We start from the raw sequence: 16,123 nt of genomic DNA on the forward strand, positions 1-16,123 counted from the left end.
CAGATACTGCCAGACCTGCTGAGAATCCACTGGGAATCCACCATTGTCTTCTTTCGGCCAATCCACCAAAACTTTCAACGATTGACAGCAGCTTCTTGATTGACATGAGGGACACACCTCACCGCGCATGTCCTCCTTTGCAAAGATGGTGGACGCTCTTCCGTACATGATGTTCTGGCTCCTTTAGTAAGATGGGGGCGCTTGGGCGAAGCTGCTTATTTGACGGTGCTTTTCGCCTGAATTCTGATACCAGTACGGCCTTCTCGGCCTGGAGCTGAAGCCACAGGCCGAGCGCTTGGCTCTGCTTGCCTGGGCTTTGGGACCCAGGCTCTTCATCTTTAATAAAAACAAGAAATGCTGGAAATACTCAGCAGGTCTGGCAGCATCTGTGGAGAGAGAAGCAGAGTTAACGTTTAAGGTCAGTGACCCTTCTTCAGAACTGGCAAATATTAGAAATGTGAAAGGTTATAAGCAAGCAAAGCGGGGGTGGGGCAAGAGATAACAAAGGAGAATGTGTAGATAGGACAAGGTCACAGAATAGCTCACCAGAAGGTCATGGAGCAAAGGCAAACAATATGTTAATGGTGTGTTGAAAGACAAAGCATTAGTACAGATAAGGTGTTAACGGACTGAAAATTGAACAGCCGCAAGTACAAACATGAAAAAAAAACATGGGTAAGCAAACTGAAGAAACTAAGATGCAATAAAATAAAATAAACACAAAAACAAATAAAAAAAGGAAAAAAGAAAAAAGAAAAAAATAACTAAAAATAAAAGTAAAATGGGGGGGCCTGTCATGCTCTGAAATTATTGAACTCAATGTTCAGTCCGGCAGGCTGTAGTGTGCCTAATCGATAAATGAGATGCTGTTCCTCGAGCTTGCATTGATGTTCACTGGAACACTGCAGCAATCCCAGGACAGAGATGTGAGCATGAGAGCAGAGGGGAGTGTTGAAATGGCAAGCAACCAGAAGCTCGGGGTCATGCTTGCGGACTGAGCGGAGGTGTTCTGCAAAGCGGTCACCTAGTCTGCGTTTGGTCTCCCCAACGTAGATGAGACCACATTGTGAGCAGCGAATACAGTATACTACATTGAAAGAAGTCTTCAGCTTTAGCATCATCACTGAGGACAAGCCGCCTGAGGAGGCAGCAGGGTCCAGGAGTGGAACCTGGAGGAAGGGTGCTGAGTTAACTGAGCCCCAGGAGCACTGGGGCTGACACAGAGGGGGGGTGGGATGGGGTGACACTGAGGGAGGGGGGTTGACACAGGAGGAAGGAGGGACACAGAAGAGGGGGACTGACATAGAGGAGGGAGGAGGTTAACACAAGAAGGGGAGACATAGAGGAGCGGCAGACATAGAGGAGGGAGGGGGAACAGAGGAGGAGGTGACAGAGGGGAGGGGGGACTCAGGTGGGAGGAATAGATACAGAGGAGGGTGGGGGTGACACAGTGGAGGGTGGGGGCGCAGAGGGAGGGGCACAGAGGAGGGGGGTGACACAGGAGGAGGGGGTGACACAGAAGGGGGGGGTGACAAAGAGGAGGGAGGGGGTGACACAGGAGGGAGTGGTGGCACAGAGGAGGGGGGTGACAAAGAAAAGGGGGGACAAAGGAGGGGATACCGAGGAGGAAGGGGGATACAGGAGGGAGGGTGCACAGAGGAGGGGGGGGGGGTGACACAGAGGAGGGGGTGTGACACAGGAGGGAGGGGAAACACAGGAGGGAGGAAGGGGAGCATGGGGGGGTGGTGAGACAGGAGCAGGGGGGCACAGATGACCGGGGGAGACAAAGAGGAGGTGGGGTGACGCAGGAGGGGGGTGACCAGAGGGTGTGGGCATGACACAGAGGGGGGGGAGTTGACACGGGGAGGGGGGGTGTCACAGAGGGCACACGAGGAACAAAGGATGCGCGAGGGTTAGCATGCAAGGGGAAGAGAGCGTGGAGATCAGAGATAGCGGGAACAATGAGAGAGATGGTGGGATAAAGAGAGAGAGAGAGTGGGAGACAGAGAGAGGGGGGGCAGAGAGAAAGAGAGGAAGAACAGAAAGGGAGGGACAGAATGAAAAAGAAGGACAGAGGGAGAGGCGTTCAGTGAGAGGTGGGCTCAGAGACCGGGTTGTGGTCATAGAGAGAAGGGGACAGAGAAAGAGAGTTGGGGGGTGGGGGAACTGAGAGAGCAGGCAGGCAGGAAGAGAATGTGAGTGGGGACAGAGGGGGAGGGAAACAGAGAAGGAAAGACAGAGAGAGAAGGTTGGGGGGGGATACAGAGAAAGGGGGGACAGATATCGAGGAAAAGAGAGAGGGTCAGAGAGAAAGGGGGACAGAGGGAGTGAGGAAGGTCAGAGAGAGAAGGGATTGAGCAAAAGAGAGGGGGACAGAGAGGGAAAGGGGTCAGAGAGGAGGGATCAAGATCATTACTGGCAAATGGACATTTATCTGGAACACTCCACATCACTACATCAGGTGTGCAGGCAGACATTGTCTACTTCTGTCAGCAAAAACAATGCCAGGTATCTCACTAAATCAGTGTTCAACATAGTGGCAGGAAAGCTAGTTAATAAATTAGTCTCCTCATTTGAAGTTTGTTCACAAAAATGCACATTTTTTTTGTGGCTTTGAATAATAGTACCTTTATCTTTCCAAATTTTGCTCACCAGCCCCCTCCATATGACAAAAATTATAATGCGACCCCTCACGTGCAATGTTGGACACCCCTGGTTTAAACCCTCCACTGTAGCACTAGCAAAATGCCCCACAGGATATTGGTCCCATCTCTGTCCACCCTGTACACTTCCCATCTCCCCCAGAGGTGTCCCCATGTGAATGTCCTTATGGGGTGGTTACTTCATACAACCTTGATTTGTTGCAGATATTGGCCACTTCCACAGGGAACCATGTATTTTATTGTGGATGGATCATTCTTCAAATACAGTCAGCAACAGGAACCGCACTTGACACAGGATTTGCTTTTCAAGAGAAAGACGGGCTGAATCTCCTAAATCCTGGTAGGTCAATAAGCAAACTTCTTCTCAAGAGATGCAGGATTCCTTTACAAAGAGAAGGGTGGACAGTTTTTCTCCTCTCCAGGCAGAAACAACTGACTGTTTCAACAGTTCAAATTGAAACTAATCTTTTCCAGAAACAAGTCCTATGGCCACCATAAATCACTCCTTTGTCACTTGCTTGTAAACATCTGTCCCTTCAGGTCAGAAAACAACCCCCTGTTGGGTTCTTTGCAAACAGGTGTTTTTCAGTAACGCTTTAAATTCCATTCTCAGTCAAACTCAGTCCCAAACCTTTTTTTTTAAAACACGATGTTCAGCCATCTCCAGATGTTTCAACGTCCGTGAAATCATTTTCAGTTTTTTTAAGATATAGATTCTCAAGTTTTAACAAAAAATGGAACTCTCGTAACACCTCTGCCCTTGGCGAAATGAAACGTCATTTTGAATGTATTTCAGTACAATGTAATAAAACCAGAAGTTGAAAACATTTTAAAACACATTTTCCACACTCATGCCCCCATTAACTCTACTTGTCGTTAATAAAATTTTACTTTGTACTATCTTTTCATATATACTTAAACAAAGTTAGATTTGTGACAAAGCATCTGCAATAACATTATTTTTTCCTGAAATGTGGACAATTTTTAAGTTATAGGGTTGCAGCAGTAAACTCCATCGGAATATTCTGGTTTTTAAATTTTTCCACAAAGGTTAATGGGTTATGATCAATGTATATCAGTTTTTTTCTGTAGTCGTGGTGGACATAGACTTCAAAAAGTATAAGAGCCAATAATAGACCTAATGTTTCTTTTTCCACGGTGGAATATCTTTGTTTTTGTGACGATTTAGTTTCTTTGAAAAGTATCCCACTGGTCTTTCTGTGCCCGATTCATCTTGTAACAGGATGGCAGTAACCCTCAGGTCACTAGCATCAATCGCTACCTTAAAAGGCTTAGTTATATTCAGAGCAACCAGCACTGATTCTTTATTCGAAATGGCCTTCAGTTTTTCAAAAAATGCATGCACTCCTCTGTCTGCACTACCTTGGTTTTGTGTTTCCTTAGTAAATCTGTTAGTGGAGCAGATATATTGCTGAAATTTGGTACAAACTTTCTGTAGAAACACATCCCCAAAAACCTAATAATTCCCTGCTTAGTCTTAGGGGTAGGGAACTCCACTAAGGCTTGTGCTTTCACTGTTCTTGGCAACACTTGTCTTTGCCCTACTATATGCTTGAGGTAAGTCACTCTCGCTTTTGCAGATTCGCTTTTGGCTCGGTTTACCACTAGATCAACTGCTTGCAATTATTTAAGCAGAGTTTCTAGCTGCTTCAAATGTTCTTTTCAAGTGTTACTGTATAGCAGCACATCATCAAGATAAACTACACAGTTAGGAACACTGGCTACCACATGATTTATTAATCTCTGAAAGGTTGCCGGGGCATTTTTTAGCCCGAATGACATCACTAAGCACTGGTAAAGACCGTCTGGTGTGACAAAAGCTGATATTTCTTTAGCTCGGGGTGTTAAAGGAACTTGCCAGTATCCCTTTAACAAATTTATCTTTGTAAGAAACATGGCACTGCCCACTCTGTCAATACTATCTTCCAAGTGAGGAATTGCGTAGGAGTCTGCCTTTGTTACTGCATCGACGTTTCTGTCATCTATGTAAGGTCTGGTTGAACCATCAGGTTTAGGCGCTAATATTTTTGGTGAGCTCCAGCTGTTTTGACTAGGTTTAATTAAGTTGTTTTCCAGCGTGTATTGGATTTCTGCTTTTACTTATATTTTGATCTGTGTGTTTATGCTTTGCTTCAGAACTGGTTAAGACTTGTTTTATAATAAACTGATAATGTTGTTGTTTATGAAAAAAACCTGATTGGTGTGTTTTATTCTGGGATAAAAATAGAGTCTATGATTGACTGTATTGGTAAGTTGGAAAAAATTAAATATATGTAGTGACCTGTGGAGAATTGGAACTAGAATAAATAGTGCACTCCTCCCGCCTTGGTTATAACATGATTGAAATTGTTAAAGAATGTTTCTGCTAACCATACCTGTGATGCACCCCTTCAACCTAGGCTGCTTTTATCTTGGCTGCTTTTATCTTAGCTCCTTTAAATTCCATGGCTCTATTTTAGCCTCTTTAAATTCTACTGGCTCCATCTCGGCATCTTTAATTTCTACTGACTTTCCTTTAGTCTCTTTAATCTTTATTGGCCCTATCGCCCCCTGTGGGATTTTTGGAACTTCCTCAGCCCTCTGCTGCCATGCAGAATTTTGCTTGATCTCTTCAGTTTCTCCAGTCTCCATGGACTGCTCTGGACCCTCTGGATGCAATACTGTGCTCCCTGGAAAGTCATTGCCCAGCAATATGTCGGCCCCCTGCATTGGTAAGTTCAGAATGACCCCAACGTTCATTACCCATGTGACCATCTTACTCTGCAGGAAAACTTTAACTGAAGGAACCTTCAAACATTTGCCAGTAAGCCCTTTTACCAGTACCGTGCATTTATTCTCCTTTCGGGTGGCATTTCTGTAAATTTTGCTACAAGTAGTGTTTGAAGACAACCAGTGCCCTGGTGGATGGTTATCTCTTTGCCTGGTGCCTGGGATACAGAAGGAGTCATTTTCCTTTTGCAAAAAGTCCTTGTAGGTATTCTGTTCTGGTGCCACATCAGCACAGATGCTCACTACCTTCATAGACGTGGACACTGTCTTGACTACAGCGTCCATTCTTTTTTTGTGGAATACCAACTGTCTGTCTTGATTTGCCCAGATTTTCCACACTGGAAACATAACAGGCGTGCCTCTATTGCTTTTTCATCTGGGTTCCTTCTTTTAAAAGCTGGACACTGTTTTGGTGATCTTTCCTACTCTCCTTTTCTCTCAAGCTCATTTCTACTTCATCTGGAACCCTCTTATCTTTCTCTAACCTTTAAGAGTTACTAGACCTAAAAGCATTCTGAATTAGAGGTCTGTGTGTTAATTCATAGTCATTGGCCATTGCTGTTGCTTTTCTTACCCTTGCAACTCTTTGCTCTTCCATATGAGTTCTTATATCAACTTAGATGCGAATTTTAAATTCTTCCAGAGCATCACATCTCTTAAATTTTCATATGAGGGTTCTAACTTGAGAGATCGTATCCAGTGACCGAAAGCCATATGTTTAATTCTTTTGAACTCAATGTAAATCTGTGTGGGTCTTTTCCTAGTGTGTCTGAATTTCTGTCGATAGGCTTCGGGTCCTAACTCATATGCATTTGGAATTGCTGTTTCAGTTTGTTCATAGTCAGAGGAACTCTATTCAGATAATGGTGAAAAAGTTTTGCGAGCCTAAACTCTAACACGCCTTATAAGAGGAGAGTCCAATATTCTTTTGGTCATTTTAGCCCAGTAGCTATTTTCTCAAAGGAGACAAAACATGACTCAATCTGCTTCTTATTTAATTTTGACACTAATCGTGACTGTCTCAGTACATCAAAGTTTTGCTCCAAATTGGGGATAAAGTTTGAGTGGCTAGCAGCATTTTCATTTTGCGCTTGTAGCCTTTCTAACTCAAACTGTTTTACCTCTCTTTCCTCTTTTTCCTCCTGAAACTGCATCTCCTCTTTTTCAACTGAAACTGTATTTCTCCCCTTTTCACCTGCAACTGGATTCTAACTAGAACTATCTTTTCAGACTCAGATTCCAGGCTTTCTTCTTCTGGTTCAGGGATAAGTTGAAAATAGTGATCTCGACTCTCCACCATTTCAGGTTTCATTGTTTTCTGTTTAAAAGTGACTCCCACTTTGGTAGCTAAGCTTAGGTTCTTCAGACATGACCTACTCTTTACACATCGCTTTCTCTGATCAGCTGAAAGTTTTCACTGTTTTTGGTCACTTGATCCTTAATTCCGGACTGTAGTAACTCTCCAACAAGAGATGTTAGGCTAACCAATCCAAAAATCCCTAGTTACCCTTTCCCACTTTTCTTAAACAACAGGGTAACATGTGCAATTTTCAAATCTAAAGGAATAGTTCCTGAACTGAGAGAGTTTTGGAAGATTATGCAAAAGAAAAATGCGAGGGATGCTGGAAATCTGAAAGATAAAAACAAAATGCTGGAAATAATCAGCAGGTCTGGCAGCATCTGTGGAGAGAGAGAGAAACAGAGGAACAGAGGGCGGCACAGTGGCGCAGTGGTTAGCACCGCAGCCTCATAGCTTCAGCGACCCGGGTTCAATTCTGGGGACTGCCTGTGTGGAGTTTGCAAGTTCTCCCTGTGTCTGTGTGGGTTTCCTCCGGGTGCTCCGGTTTCCTCCCACAGCCAAAAAGACTTGCAGGTTGATAGGTGAATTGGCCATTATAAATTGCCACAAGTATAGGTAGGTGGTAGGGGAATATAGGGACAGGTGGGGATATGGTAGGAATATGGGATTAGTGTAGGATTAGTATAATATGGGTGGTTAATGGTCGGCACAGACTCGTTGGGCCGAAGGGCATGTTTGAGTGCTGTATCTCTAAATCTAAAAAAATCTATATCTAATATTGGGCAGAATTTTACCAGCTCCTGGGTGACAAATTGAGAGACAGGCGATGTCTGTAGGAGGCCAATAAGGAGGCTACCTGTGGTAAAGTTGCCGATGAGGTTGCGCTGCCAATAAGTGCGGATTTGGACCTGATTTTCATCCCGACCTCAGGGTCACAATACCCACGATAAAACTCAGGCTGTTGTAACATTTCAGGTCAATGACCGTTCAACAAAATTAATCCTCGAGTGCAAGATCTGCTGAAAGTTTCTCTGCTGGTGAAAGATGCTGCCTGACCTGCTGAGTGTTACTGACATTTTCTGTTTTTGTTAGGGGAACAGCAATGTTTTCATCGACTTCCTTTAAATCCCTGAGAGGAAAACCGTCTGGTTCTGGGCATTTCTGACTCTTTACTGCTATTATTTTCTTCATTACCATTACTTGCTTAGATTAATTTTGTTGAGTCCAACTCCCTGACTGAATATTAGTGTCCTTGAGATGTTCGGCATGCTATCCTCGTCCTTTACTGTAAATACTGAAGCGAAGTAATTATTTAACATCTTCGCTATTTCCTTACTTTCATTTATAATATGACCAGTATCAGTTTTGAAGACAACGAGATTGCTCTGAACCACACTGAATATAAATGTAAAAAGCTTTTTGTGTTGATTTTGATATCCTTTGCAAGTTTCTTTTCCTATTCCCCTTTTGTAGCACTTTTGTTGTTTTCTTTTCTGTTTTGTGCCTTTGGAATGCTGAAAGGGAAGGTCAGGAAATATGTATTTGGTCATAATGCTTGAGATGGCGGAAATGGCAGAAAATGATCTGTTGGACGTGGAGCTAGTGGGGTGGAAGGTGAGGATAAGGGGAAACCTATCATCGGGAGGTGGCGAGGATAGATGTGTAAATTGGGATGAACATAGTCAAAGGCCCTGTAAACCTTGGTGAAGTGAATCATCAGTTGAAGAATAGGAAGTGATATCAGAAGTACTGGTGTGGAAGGTGGTATCATCAGAACTGAGGAGATGGACACAGAGAAACTGGGAGAATGTAATCGAGTCATTACAGGTAGCGGGATGGGAGCATGGTAATCAAGATGGCTGTGGGAGTCAGTGGGTTTAAAGTAGATATTGGTTGACAGTCTATCACCAGCAATGAAGTTATGGAAGTTGAGAAAGGGAAGGGAAAATATGGTGATGGACCTTGTTAAAGTCAAGGGAATGGTGGAATTTTGAAGCAAAGCTGATGAAACTGGAAAACGTTAAAGTGAAATAGAGGGTCGGATAAGTCCCGGATGTAAGTGGGTGGAGACGAGATAGGGAGAGATCAAATAGCCTTGAGATCGTAAGCACTAAGCTCCGTGTGACAAGAAAAGGGTCAACTGATGAGTCTACCATCAGTTTGTGGATCTTGGGAAGGAAAGCAGGATTTGCAGGATTGGGGGCCATGAGACTGGAGGCCGTGGGGGAAGATCACCAGAGGAGATGAGGTCACTGATGGTCTGGGAAACTAAGTAAACGCAGTGATCTGTTGCAGCATTTTGTGGAGAGTAAACTTGTGAAGAACGACTGTAACCAGAGTCAGCGATAGAAAGGCAGCTCTGCTTTTAGGTGATCTGCTTTAATCATTGAACTAATTTAACAATTGCAGTGAATGGATATTTAACTGCATTCTTCAGCTGCTCTCTGAATTTAGTCTGGGTCACTGCATAAATACAGGTGTTGGTGCAGGTGCTCAAAAGCTGCAGCATGTAGCCAGATTGTTCAGTGATATATGCAGGATCATGGGGACCTGTGTAATAATAAATGTTCGAAATTCGACGAAAAAAGAAATATAGAACATTTGTCGACCATAACAATATAAAACTGCCAGATATAGTGAAGAGTAAAATGATGGATTTCCTTCGGTTCTCCATCTCTGGGTCAGTGTGATTCTCATTCTTGCTGTGATCCAGTAGTTTCCTGTGGACTCTGTTGGCCACTAAAATGTGTCTGACAGTCAGTGCATTGAGCAGTAAAACCAGAACGAATGGAAGGAAAGGGGTTAAAATAATACTAATGATGTTAAATGCTACCCAGGCAGCTTCAGTGTAAAAACTCAGTGATTCAATGCTCCCCCAGGGTACATTGTCAATTATATATTCAGGTTCAAATACAAAGTACCAAGGAATATTTTTCAAGCAGAACAACACACTCACTGTCCTTATAACCACAGCTGCTGTTTTCTGTGTACAATATTTTGTTTTCAGCTTCTGGCAACAAACTACAACAAATCGATCAAAGGTGAAAGCGACAGTGAACCAGACAGAAATGTCTGTGGCTGCAGAAAGCAGGACATGTATGAAAGAAGCTGCAGGAGTGGTGTCCAGGTAAGTACCTGGGAAATGCAAAGGAATAACTGTAAACAGTATCACATCAGTGAAAACGACCAGTAGATCTGCCACTGCCATGGCCACCAGGTAGTGGGTGATACATTTGGAGAGTCCACACTTTCCTTGTAACAGGATCACAATGGCCACTGAGTTAACTGGAATAAATTGAGAAAACAAGGGAATTGCAATTAGACATTTCAGAGAACATGGGAATTCCAGAGGAACATGGGAGTTTAGAAGAGGAAAGTTGAATTATTGAGCCTGTTGCCACGACCAGTAGGGGGCCTGGAAAGCGGTGCAGTTCCTGTCCATTATATGGGAGACTGACCCACTGCCTTTATGAGGCGGGTGTTCATTTTGCATAATGGACGAGTGGTTCCCCAATGACATGACGAGGGTAGGAGGTGAGTCTGTGATTTTGGTATCTGATGACCGCGGAGCAGGTGCTGGTGCCATATTTAAAGGCCTACCAGCCCTGCATTCACTCCTGTCTTCGAGTCACTGGCAGCTTGCAGTGAAAATGGACCTGAACTCATTTAAGGAACCCCCGCAACACCCCCAAGGAGGACAGCAAATGCCGCCCCAGGCAAGACACCGGGTGGCTCCACGGTTCAGTGATGCCTGCCTGTAGATTCTCCTCCAGGCTGCAAGGGAAAGGCAGGAGGCTCTGATCCCCAGTGATGGCAAGAAGAGGTCCTGCTGCCTGACCAAGTATGCCTGGGTGGAGATCAGAGATCGCAGAGGAGGTCAGCAACCGTCGGGTCACTCACTGGAACTGGGTCCAATGTTGAAAGAGGGTCACTGACCTTCTGCGTTTGGCCAAGGTAAGGGCTCCATAACTCCTTTTTGGGGAGTGCATGTTACTCTGTGGGAGGATGCATGACATGGGGAGGGGACACTACATTGGAGATGGAAGAGTGTAAGAATATTTATCCATAGGCATGTACCAATCAAGTGTATTTTGAAATCTTGCTGCTATATTTTATACACCATATTTTGTGCATTATTATTTCATATATTCCATTATTTATTAAACATCCTCGCGGTCACACTGACTGGTTTTAATATTGTATTAGTCTTGAGATTATGTACTTTCTTACTTTTAGTTATAGTTGAAAACATTCCCTCCTATTATTTCATTTATAAGACAATATAAGAAGTGCAGAACCTTTCCTGGAAATCATGTGACTCCTCCAGGGTTCAGATTCTCGGAAATCGTGCGGTCTCCTTGAATTTCAGAGATAAGGCCGGATTCCTGGGAACCACATGAGCCTAATTCCTGTAAAACATCTGGTTCCCTTGTCTCTGGAGAAGAAAGGGACTGTGTAGTAGATAGTGCTACCCTAGGTGTCTGTCACTGTAAGAAACCAACAAGAAAGTGATCACATGAACCTGAGACGAATCAGAAGAACTCGGGAGGGTTGTTTGGTTAGGGTTGGAAAACTCCAAGAAAGCATTAAAAGTCAATGTGCACAGATTTACTGGAGAACGAAAGTGGAAAGAGAAAGAAGAAAGAAGTCAGAAGAGGCTAGAACATTTTGTCACTCTGTGCCCAAGCGCTGTGGGAAGTAAAGACCCTGTGCAATTTGTAAACTATCACCTGGTTGTTAAGTATAACTTTGTTATTAATAAATCCTCTAATTTGTTACATTGAAACCACTGTTTGCAATTGTTTTGTCTTGTTCCAAGCACTCAAATAAGATTCAGAACCGCCCAGAACCTTTACATGAGGGTTTCATCTCATCCTGACAGGTGCATGGCTGCATCTCGGCCACAAGCCACTTTCCTTCATAACTCACCCCCCTTCACTCCCCTGACAGTGCATGTCAAAATGAGATAATGGGATCCCCCAACAGGGGACAAGGGGATGATATTAGCAGAACCGTCATTTTGATCTCTCTGCCAATCTCCACTATCTCTATTTTTCCTCTTGTAGCACAAGAGGGCACACAATAGGAGGGAGACGGCCCCAATTGGCAGAGGAGTTCCAGATCTGTATTCTCTCACCTCCGATGCGGAAGAAGCATTGGAGCTGGCAGGCATCCAGGGCGATCGTGCTATTTCGGATGGGGAGACTGGAGTCCCTGCACAAGAGAGTGAGAATTGGCTACCATTGACATACTCATTAATGTTGGTGACGCACATCAGGCATGGTTGGTATGACGTGGCCTGCACCATCTAACCCACACATGTTTGTGTTCTCTCATGCAGGTCAGTGTGCACAGGGGACCGCAGCCACAGGAGGAAAGCTGTCCCCCTCTGAGGAGAAGGACCACTCATTGTCCTATAACTCTCCTGCACCTTCAACGAGTGCAGATACTTTCATCTTGGTGGGTACCCACTTGGCATTAGAATTAGCATCTCAAGGTGGTGAGAGCACCACACACGTGCCCGAGCAGCTGGCTGAGGCTGAGACAGCTGTCCTCCGACAGTCAGAGGATTGCGGGTAGCCAGGCCCATGCTGAGCCCAGGATGATGATGAGCCTCTGATGTTGACAGCGTGGGGCATGCTGGAGTTGCAGAAAGAGGTGAGGCAAAATCTGGCAGAGATGCCAGAGATAATGTGCAGCCATGAGCAGATGATGGATGAGTCGTCTTGCCATGGCTGCAGCTGTGTCTCAGGTGTGTGAGTGCATTGCTTCCTCCATTGGCAATCTCAAGGAGAACCAGATCCTACAGATGCTTGCAGTCCTGCACACCATCGTCTTGGCCGTGAGCTTGATGCTGCAAGGTGAGAGAAGGAACAGGGGTCTGGAGAATTCTCCCACTCCTGGTTCTTCTCTGGTGAGCAGGGAGACTCAAGTGAGCCTTCAGAGAGAGGAGGATAGGCTGTCACAACGTCTGAGGAGACTCCTGAACCAGTCCAGGAAACCCTCAGGCAGCGGGGGCCTGCCAGGCCTCAAGCAGCCAGAGGATGCCTGCCAAAGTCATCATAGACCAAGGGGCAGCCGGATCAGTAGCCTGCCTCCAGCCCAGCTTCTGTTGCAGGGATCACACCACATAGGAGCACCTGCAGAAGAATTAATAAGATCACCTCGTCACACTTTGAATCTCATAGCTGTAGCTAATATGTTTTGAAGTAATAAACAAAAAGTTCCGTTGTCCAAAACGTTAGTCACCATTGTCTGAAAGCCATGTACCATTATGCCTTACTGCTGACTTCCCCCATAGAGCAATACCAGTGTGACCTCAGCCCTCTTTAACAGGCTAATATGATGACAGCCTCATTAACATACAGACTCCCATAGGCACGAGTGCACATTGCACCTGATCGCAAGACAAAGAAAACAAATGGAAAGGAGGTGACAGAGTTCAGGCATTAAGGTGAGCCTTTATTTGACTCTATGAGTGGACATCAGCGGTGGCTGGAAACAGGTCATTATGAGGTTGTCTCCTGCCTCCTTTGCAGGTGGCTCAACCTGTCTAACTCTTGTCCAAGGTCTTCAGCATGCATGGCTGTTTTCCCACTCCCTCCTCTGCATCTTCTTCGTCAGTGGATGAGTGTCGCTCAGGGATGTCATTCTCATGGAAGGACTCCCCGCTTTGCAGCGTTATATTATGTAGAGCACCACAAATCACCACAATACATGATATCCCTGCAGATAATCAAGGCAGTGGAATCTCATCTTCAGCAGCCCAATGACCTGCTTGATGGCTGCTTGGGTGGAGCCGGTTCAACTGTTGTACCTCTCCTCTACTGCATTTTGAAGGTTCCTCACAGCCGTCAGTAACCAAGTCTTCAATGGGTAGTCCTTGTCTCTGACAATCCATCCCTGAAGGCAAGAGAGGGGCCTGAAAAGCTGTGGCACCTGGGACTATTGGAGTATGTAGGCATCATAGCTGCATCCCGGGAAGTGGGCACACAGCTGCAGGAAACATTTTTGTTGGTCACAGGCCAGTTAAACTTTGATGGAATGGAAGCCGATCCTGTTGATGAAGGCGCCTGGCTGGCCTGTAGGAGCCTCGATGGCCACATGCATGCAATCTATCACATTTGCACCTGGGGAAACCCAGCGATGGCCCTGAATCCGATGGCCCGCTTGCCTTAACTATCAGGGTCGGTCTGGTAGCGTACATAGTCGCCAGCTCCTTGAACAGGGCATTTGTCATCAATTGATGCAACGGTGTACTTCTGCCTGGGAGACCCCATACATGTTCCCAGTGGTCAAGATCTAGATGTGCAGAAATTTAGTGTGACCGTGATCTTCAGGTCCACTGATATGGGGTGACCCCAATCCCAGAGGTCGCAACTCGTTCTGCAGCAGGGTGCATAGGTCAGTGATGGCCTCCCTGAAGACCTGTAGTCTTCACTGACAGTGGCGCTCAGACATTTGGAGGTAGCTGATCTGAGTCCAGTATACTCTTTGGTGCTGGTGGGCCCCTCTTGGTAATGCAAGCAGCTGTTGCTCTCATCGTGGAGCTTCACGGACAGGCCAAGCAGCCCCTTGGCCCTCCCTATATTAAAGGCTTCACATCACATCAAGGGGGTTCAGAAATACAATGTGTCCGAGACCTAGGCCAGCTGGCCTGTGTGCCTCCAGAATGCTGTCGATGCACATGCGACCCTGCCTCCATTATATGCAGCCCAGAGTTGGTCATTCAGCCCATTAGGCTTGATCTGGCATTCAAGTAGATCATAGCTGATGTGTATCTTAACTTCATTTATCTGCCTTTGTTCCCTAACCTTCAATACCCTTGCCTAACAACAGTCTACTCATCTCATTTTTGGAAATTTTGAATGGACCTGGCTTTAACAGCTTTTTTGGGGGAAGAGAGGTCCTGATTTCCTTTGTGTGAGGAAATGCTTCCTGACAATACCTCTGAACAACCCAACTCTAGTTTTAAGATTGTGTCACCTTCTTCTGGACGCTCCCACCAGAGGCAATAGTTTCTCTCTATCAACACTAGGAAATTCTTAAATCGACTTAAATATTTCATTTAGTTGACCCCTTGATCTTCAGTATTCAAGAGTATGCAAGCTTAGTCTCTGCAACCTGCACTTATAATTTAACCCTTTCAGCACCACTGTCAGTCTTATGATTCTGCAGTGCACCCCCCCCCCCTCCCTCCAAAGCCAATATATCCTTCCTGAGGTGAGGACCCCAGAACTGAATACAGTTAATCCATTTGTTGTTTCTCCAGAGCTCTGTAAAGCTGTAACTTAACATCACCCTTTGTATTCCAGCCAACTTTGAGATAAAGGATAACATTCCATTCGACAATTCCTGGACCCCCTTGATGTGATGTGAAGCCTTTAATATAGGGAGGGCCAAGAGGCTAAGGGGCTGCTCACTGGAACTGGGTCAAGGGGAATATAACGAGTTAAAAATCTTGGGTAAGGCACCACTTGTTGCACATAAGCCGATTTCCCTCTCATCACCATTTCTGGTCATGCTTTCATGCCAACCTTTCGTATTTAAACTTCCAATGTAAACATTTATAATGACATTTCCCTATGTAAGCAGTTACCTTATATTATTTTTTGGTGAAACAATGGAATCACTCAAAATGCTTTTTGAAAAACATCTGACATCCGAATAACTGAAAATATTAATCATCAAAATAGGGTTTTAAAAAGAATTTTAACCATCAAAAAATATACATTTCAAAATAACATGATTAAATATATGTCAAAATGTATTTGCTTCCATTAAATGCTTAATTAGCTTACCAAGGACTCCAACAACTGCAAGAACAGCATAGTAAATGTCTTCTATTTGATTGAATATTGTTGGTTCACGCATTTTCTGTGAGACGTGATGGCTTCTGTTGATGCTGGAGACAATAACTCTGATTACATGAAGCATCCAGAGGAACCTTGTATTTATACAGGATGGAAATCTCCAGTGAGATGTTAGTTGCATCAACGTTAATGTTAATTACAGTTCATTGAACAAACAAGAGGAGACAATCATTTGAAAACTGACATGCTCATCATGGAATATAATATAACCAACTGGAGCTGACACTGCCTTAAAACAAGACATTCTATCGAAAATATAGTCGAATGTGACAAGAGCAAAATACTGTGGATGCTGGAACTCTGAAATGAAAGCAGAAAGTGCTGGAAATACTCAGCATCTGTGTAGAGGAAAACAGTGTTGATGTTTCAGGTCTGTGACCCTTCATCAGAACTGGTAAAAGTTAGAAATGTCATTGGTCTTTGACCAAGTGAAAGGGGATTGGAGGGAAGAAGAACAAGAGGGAAGGTCTGTGATAGGATGGAGTGGGGAGATATTA

General features: G+C 44.7%; 1 pseudogene; it reads right to left on the reverse strand.

Annotated features, from left to right (window-relative positions):
- Positions 1-9,118: 9,118 nt before the first annotated feature.
- On the reverse strand, positions 9,119-15,627 carry LOC137373364 (probable G-protein coupled receptor 139; annotated as a pseudogene).
- Between the last annotated feature and the right edge of the window lie 496 nt (positions 15,628-16,123).

The sequence above is a fragment of the Heterodontus francisci genome, chromosome 9, assembly GCF_036365525.1.
Source record: "Heterodontus francisci isolate sHetFra1 chromosome 9, sHetFra1.hap1, whole genome shotgun sequence".
Lineage (NCBI taxonomy): Eukaryota > Metazoa > Chordata > Chondrichthyes > Heterodontiformes > Heterodontidae > Heterodontus > Heterodontus francisci.